Below are 7,484 nucleotides of genomic sequence, written 5' to 3'. Positions count from 1 at the left end.
ACACCTTATGAGATATGGCATGGAAGAAAATCAAGTCTTAAGCATGTTAAGATTTGAGGTTGTCCAGCTTATATCAAAAAGCTGAACACTGATAAATTGAAAACCAGATCAGAAAAGGATCGATTTGTTGGATATCCAAAAGATAGTTTTGGATATTATTTTTATTTGCCTACATTACAAAAGGTTATGATAGGTAGAGATGCCACATTTTTTGAGCAACAGTTTGTTCAAGAAGGAGGCAAAGGAAGGCAAATAGATTTAGAACTGGAGAATTTTGACCAACCAACAGATCAGATGGATATAGATCCATCTAGTCAACCTACACCTATTGATGAAACATCTACAGCTGCTCCTCGTAGAACAACTAGGGTATCTCACCCACCAGTGAGATATGGTTTCCTTCATGAAGAAGAATAATAGTTGTCTACTTATGAAGAAGTAGATCATGGAGATGATTGACTTACCTATGAAGAAGCTATATCATATATAAACTCTTCAAAATGGATTGATGCTATGAAATCCGAAATTGATTCCATGTATAAGAATCAAGTTTGGGATCTTGTTGACCCACCTGAAGGTATTGCACCTATAGGGAACAAATAGGTTTTCAAGAAGAAAATTAGTTCTGATGGAAAGGTAGAGACCTATAAGGCAAGGCTAGTAGTGAAAGGGTTTTACCAAAAGCAAGGAATCGACTATGAGGAGACTTTCTCGCCTGTTGCCATGCTTATCAATTAGGATTCTATTAGTAATAGCTGCATACTATGATTATGAGATTTGGCAGATGGATGTCAAAATAGCTTTTCTCAATGGATATATTGAAGAAAACATTTTCATAGAACAACCTAGGGGTTTTGAATCCCAAGATGGTTCCAAGGTATGCAAGCTAAAGCGATCCATTTATGGGTTGAAACAAGCTTCGAGGAGTTGGAACATCCATTTTGATAAAGCCATTAAGTCATTTGGTTTTAACAAAAATGAGGATGAGCCATGTGTATATAAGAAGGTTAGTGATAGTGCTATCACTTTCCTTGTCTTATATGTGGATGACATACTATTGATGGGTAATGACACAGGTATGTTAACAGCTGTAAAAGTATGGTTGTCAAATACATTCTCTATTAAAGACTTAGGGGAGGCAACCTATATTCTTGAGATCCGCATCTATAGAGATAGAGCAAAAAGAATAATTGGTTTATCCCAAAGTCTATACTTGGAAAAGGTGTTAAAGAGGTTTAACATGCTTAATTCCAAGAGAGGATTGTTGCCAGTGAGACATGGTATTTACCTTTCTAAACATATATCTCCAAAGACACCCGTAGAAAGAGATAAAATGGCCAGGATTCCATATGCTTTGGCTATTGGAAGTTTGATGTGTGGCTGCTGTTCTTCTTTGGTGCCGCCACCTAAAGAACATCTCCCCTCTTTTCTTCTTCATCTCTCATCAATTCAAAGAGATTAGCCAATAATCTCTTGAATTAAAAATACTAGAAATCGTTTCTAGTGTCCTATTTACATCTGTAATCTCTCAAAAGGCAAAACTTGATTTTCTCATTAATAGAAAAAGCTTTAGAAGCTGTTCAAGGGCTGCCATTGGTGATCTTAGTGTGGACAAGCTAGAGGGACAATATCTGGTGTCCTAGGCGCATCCCAAAGGTGCTAAACACACTGCAGTGTATCAAACAGGTTAGTGCACTTGTTTTTGATATAATCTAGGGTTCTAATGAATTAATCTATTAATTCTAAAATCTTAAATGGCAAATATAGATCCAAAAATATATTAAAAAAGTTTTAATATGTTGTTTATCATTAAAATCAAATAGATAAAAATAAATCGTGCATGATGTATGAGACCCTGGGTGAAAAATTTTTGAATTCAATGATCTAAACTTATATTTTTCATACTTTCACTCCTTTAATTGGTATCAGAGCCACTATATTTGCCATTTAGATTGTTGATTATATGATTTAATTGTGTGGTATGATCATGAGATGATAGATCCATTGCTAGTTGCAAAGAAAGATGGCGGCTTGGTGATGAACACCATTGTGTGCACAAGGTTTGTTCATCCCTTATGGTGCGCATGGTTTTGAGCAATATTTGTGCAATTGTTGTATGATCTAATGCTGATAATTATGTCCATTTTATGTCTAATTAAATTGTTTAATTAGAGTTTTAAATCACACAATTAAATTTTGATTCAAATATGAATTTTAAAAACTATTTGAATGTGATTCAAATCTGAATTTTTAAAGTTGTTTGAATGAGATTCAAATCTGAAATTTTAAAGTTGTTTGAATGTGATTCAAATCTGAATTTTAAAAGTTGTTTGAATGTGATTCAAATCTAAATTTTTAAAGTTGTTTGAATGTGATTCAAATCTGAATTTTTTGAATTTGTTTGAATGTGATTCAAATCAGAATTTTTAAATTTGTTTGAATGTGATTCAAATCAGAATTTTTAAATTTGTTTGAATCATATTCAAATCTAGATTTTTATGTTGAATATGAGATGTTCAATTTAATTTAAGTATATATGTTTTATTTAGTTGTTAAATAGTGATATGCATGATGGATGATCATAGACTATAAAAGACCAATGTGATTGGATTTATTTCTTTTATGTTTTTTTAGGTTGTAATTTAAATTAATTTATTTTAATTTATTTTTGGGCATATATTATTAAGGTTGTAAAAATTTTTTTGTTGTAATTTCATTTATTTAGTTCTTGTAAATTCGCCTTGGTATGCCAAGGATTACTATGTAATTGGATTGCAAGAAGATCAAGGAGGTCAAGAGCATTGGTGGGACCAGTGGGAGGAATTCAAGATCAAGTGTTGATTATGTACTCCTTCAACAACTCTTGTAATATGAATGAATGAAATGTACCTAGGAATGCCCTGATTCAATTCTTGGTGGCTCAGAATTGAATCCCTTAGAAAGTCCATGATCATACCATATTTACTGTTTATCCATGAATGCATGAGATGTATGGGAATGTATGCAATTATATGATATATGCATGCTAAATGGATAATGTGCAAAGTGAGACCTTTATAGTAATTAGGATGACCATAAACTTAGTTTTTCATGCTTTTGCTCCTTCAATAGCTTCAAGATTGGCAAGATCTGAAATAAGTTTGCACATAGCATGAACAACACATGGTTTAGAGTTATCTGCTTGGGAAGAGGACTGTTTTAGCTCATGGAGGAAATGTGATGATATAGGAGGTGTCCATAATAGAAAAGGGTTTTCTGGTGGTGTATGTGTAAACATCGTTAATGAACTTAAATTGATAGTCTCATCAATTTCTTCATCTACCACCTTCACCTCTGATCTATCTTCATGTAAGCACTCTTCTAATGCCCCTCCAACAATAATGGAGTTGTTTTCTTCAACTTCAGGTACAATTTCTTCTTCAACTAACTCCTGCTCTTGTGGTAACTCTACTGGTAAGTCATCTTCAAAGGAATTTTGTTCTTCAGGCTCAACTTCTTCTATAGGTTCAAATTCCCATGAAGCTTCTTCATTCTCCCAACTTTGTTCATTTGTTTCCTCCTCATAAAGTGATAGCTCATTGTTCATCATAAGGTTGTTAAAATTTTTCAATGGAGCTATCGTTTCTTTAAGTCCCACTCCCTTCTCTAATTGCAGCTCAAATGGTTGGTGTGAAATATTATGTTGATAGATGTCTGGAGGGTATTAGTGACTTCAACCCTATAGTGAAGGATCCCAATGCCAATGGTAATCAAAATCTGCCATGTCATTCAATAAGTGAATAGCATCCTCATAGTTTCTTTGAAGAACATGATCACCGGTAGCCCAAGCTTCATAATCTACCCAATTCCTTGTCACTTCATTCAGACCATTGTAGAAATTGAGAGTGAGTTCATAATTTGAAAGGCAATGATTGGCAAATTGCTCTACCAATTCATTGAATCTTCTCCAAGCATTATAAAATGGTTCATTGTGTTGTTGAATAAAACTTGTGAAGACTTGTTAATGAAACATCTCAATGTACCTCACAAGAAAAACTTGCAAAAATAAAATTAGACAAGAAATAAACTAGAAAAGAAATAAGAATGTCTAAAGCAACCAAATCACTAATCATTCAATATCAAGCACCAGTCCCCAGCAATGACGCCAAAAATTTGTTTACTGTTTTTACAACCACCGCAAGTGCATGGATCGCTAATAAGTAATAAAGTGATGAGTAGAGTATTGTTCCCATGAGGACCATGTTTGTCACACATTACCCCTCTGTAAGGCATAACATGATCCCGTCGAATACCTAATGAACTACCGAATTTCACCTACCGATAACTGATGCATACATTTTGCATAGTCATTTAAGTCTAATTTCATAGCCATTTTATTTTATTATTAGTCATTTTTAGCCAATTTCATTAGTTATTTAGTTAGTTTTTCATAGTTGTCAATTTTAGATTAATTTGTAATTTTTACTTTGTTTTGTAGGAAAAATGGTGTTTTTGAAGGACTGAAGAGAAATTTTGCTATTGAAGAGTGACTTCTACAGCCAAAGATGTCAAAAACAAGTTTTCAAGCTGAAATATGCATTGACCAAAATTGTGCATAACTTGCCGCATAAGCTATGCGAATCTGCATAAGGAGAAAAATCACTGTTCCAATACCTGCCGAAATGTGCATAAGGAGACTGCATAGCTTATGCACAATCACGCCTCTTATGCACTTTCACAGAATTGTGCATAACCTATGCACCAAGTCATGCAGTTTCGCATAAGTGAACCAGAAACCAGTGGAAAACTGCATAAGGGACTGCATGACTTATGTAGTCCACTTATGCAGTTCCATAAAGAGTTCATTAATGAGCTGGCAGAAGATTCCCTCAGAAAATCCCTCCTCAAACAAACCATGTTAGGGCTCCATGTCAGAAAATGCTATAAATAGTCCCATTTCCCATTTTAGAAGGGGGAGAAAGAGGGGACAAGGAGCAGAAAAGGAAAGGAAGAGGGAGGCAGCAGCTGAAGAGTCATTTTCACCTTCCACACCATTTTCAACCAAGATTTGCAGATTTTCTTTCTTTCCTTACATTTCTAGTGCTTAGTTTCTTCTTTCTTAGCTTAGATTAAAGCTTTATTTCCATTTAAACTCAATATATCTTGTAAGCATTATGGGTAGTGAGTAGTTTACCTTTTGATTCTGGAGTAAGGGTTGTAATATTTGAGATAATTTGTGGGTTTTGATTGGGTAATCCATATTTTGTGGTCTTAATGAGTTTTATTCATTTCTTGTATGCTTAATGACATGCTTAGTGTAAGATCCCATTAAGTGATGTTCTTAATCCATGGTTGAGGCACCGAAAGGAGAAGGCCTTGTGATAGATAATCAAGAAATTGGACTTAATTAACTTAGATCTAGAAATAGACTAAGGATTAAGAGGATTCACAGATTAATTAAAGAACTTAATGGGTCTTAATTAATTCTAACTCCACGAAAGTAGGATTAGTTTGATTAAGGCACTCTTTGTCTCACTCGAAAGGGTATTCAAAGGATTTAAGAATTAATCTCCTTAAACCCCGTAAGTTTCACAAGATTGGATAACCAATTTAAAAATCCCAAAATAGCTCGAATATAAAATCCCGAACTCCGGAATCGCCTTTTTATCATTGTTAATTTCCAATTGAATTTAATTGCTTGCCAATTTAAATTTTGCTATATTTCGACTTGCTTATTTCAAATTGATGCAATTTTAGTTTAATTAATACATTGTTGGTTAGATTAGTAATTTTGCACATATAGATTTCATACTCAAATACCCATCAATTTATTACTTTAATTTCAAAGATAGTTCAATTTAGTCAACTTTTTATATCAAAAATTCAATCATTAACACAACTCCTCGTGGGAACGATATCTTTTCTATATTACTTGTACGACCCGTGCACTTGCGGTAGGGACGCATCAAGTTTTTGGCGCCGTTGCCGGGGAGTCGTTTGTTTAAGATTGAATTCTTGATTATTTTAGTTGTTTATAGTTTTATCTTTGTTATCTTTTCATTTTGTGTTTGTTTATTCTTTTTCAGGTACTTCTAATCTTTTATGAGAAGAGCTAGAAGCACAAGTGATACATCCTTATTATTCAATCCTGAAATTGAGAAATTTTGTAAAGCCAATAAGAAAGAAACTAGAAAAAGAAAAGAAGCATTGAGAGAAACTGAATTAGAAGCAGACATGGCTGATGAAAGAATGAGAATTGGTGGTAATGCTGGAAATGATCAAAACAATGAAAATGTAGCCCAAGGAGAAGAGGTTGTAAATGCTAATGTGCCTAGGGGAAGTATGATGGATCATGCTTTTCCTCATTTTGATGACTTGAGAGAAAGCATAGCAAGACTAAGAATTGATGCAAACAGCTACAATATGGATTTTAGAGTTCTTCAAATGATTCAAAATTCTCAATTCGGAGGACATCCTTCTGAAAATCCACACACACATCTGAAGAAGTTTGCTATGATCTGTGACATGCAAAAACAACCTGGAGTATCTGATGATGCAGCAAGATTGAAGCTATTCCCATTCTCTTTGAAAGATAGAGCATTGGATTGGCTTGATTTTTACCTCACAACTCCATTACAAATTGGGAGCAGCTCACTGATGCATTTCTTGCACAATATTTTCCACCTGGAAAAACTCAAGAATTGAGGAATCAAATGACAGCTTTCAGACCAAGAGAAGATGAAACTCTATATGAGTCATGGATGAGATGGAAGGAATTAGAGAGACAATGCCCACATCATGCCATTCCAAAATGGATGATAAACCAGAATTTTTACACAAATGTCACTCCTGCAATTAGAGGGATTATTGATGCTCAAACAGGAGGAGAATTTATTATGAAGCATGAAGATGAAGCTTATGAGCTATTGGAGAAAATTGCAAAGAATACTCATCTTTGGAGTAGTCCAAGAGGACCAGCTCCAACTCAAAAAAGGCAAGCTGCTGGAATGTATGATCTTGATCCATTCAACATGATTAATGCAAAGTTTGATGCACTTACAAATGTCTTGGCTAAGAAGATGGAAGATTTGAGCATGTTGGTTAGTTCATCATCATCATCTGGAAGTTCACAACAAGTGGCTTATGCAGAGGGAACTACCAGCTGTGGAGTAGACTATGGAGAGCAAGCAGCATATGTTGGTAATTATGGAAACAAACAAATGGGGAATTCTTACTCTCAAACTTATAATCCAACTTGGAGGAATCATCCCAACTTTTCATGGGGAAATCAGCAAAGTCAAGTTCCAAATCAGAATTTTCAACCACAACAGCAACAAGGAATTCCATATCAGCAAAATAGGGAACCATTGCCTAATTTTCAACAGAAAAATATGAATCCTCCACCAAAACAGCAAGAACAAAGTTCCACCACAGAAGCTTTATTGCAATAGATTCTTGCTAACCAAAATAAGCATGATGAGGAGATGAGAGAGATGAAAGCAAGG

At 34.4% G+C, this 7,484-nt stretch overlaps 1 non-coding gene across 1 annotated transcript; it reads right to left on the bottom strand.

Annotated features, from left to right (window-relative positions):
- Positions 1–6,677: 6,677 nt before the first annotated feature.
- Positions 6,678–6,784, bottom strand: LOC131169731 (small nucleolar RNA R71). Its single transcript, XR_009140630.1, has one exon. It is a non-coding gene; the product is annotated as a small nucleolar RNA R71 (small nucleolar RNA).
- Positions 6,785–7,484: the final 700 nt, after the last annotated feature.

The sequence above is a fragment of the Hevea brasiliensis genome, chromosome 1, assembly GCF_030052815.1.
Source record: "Hevea brasiliensis isolate MT/VB/25A 57/8 chromosome 1, ASM3005281v1, whole genome shotgun sequence".
Classification (NCBI taxonomy): Eukaryota; Viridiplantae; Streptophyta; class Magnoliopsida; order Malpighiales; family Euphorbiaceae; genus Hevea; species Hevea brasiliensis.
This window is presented reverse-complemented; position numbering and strand designations above follow the sequence as displayed.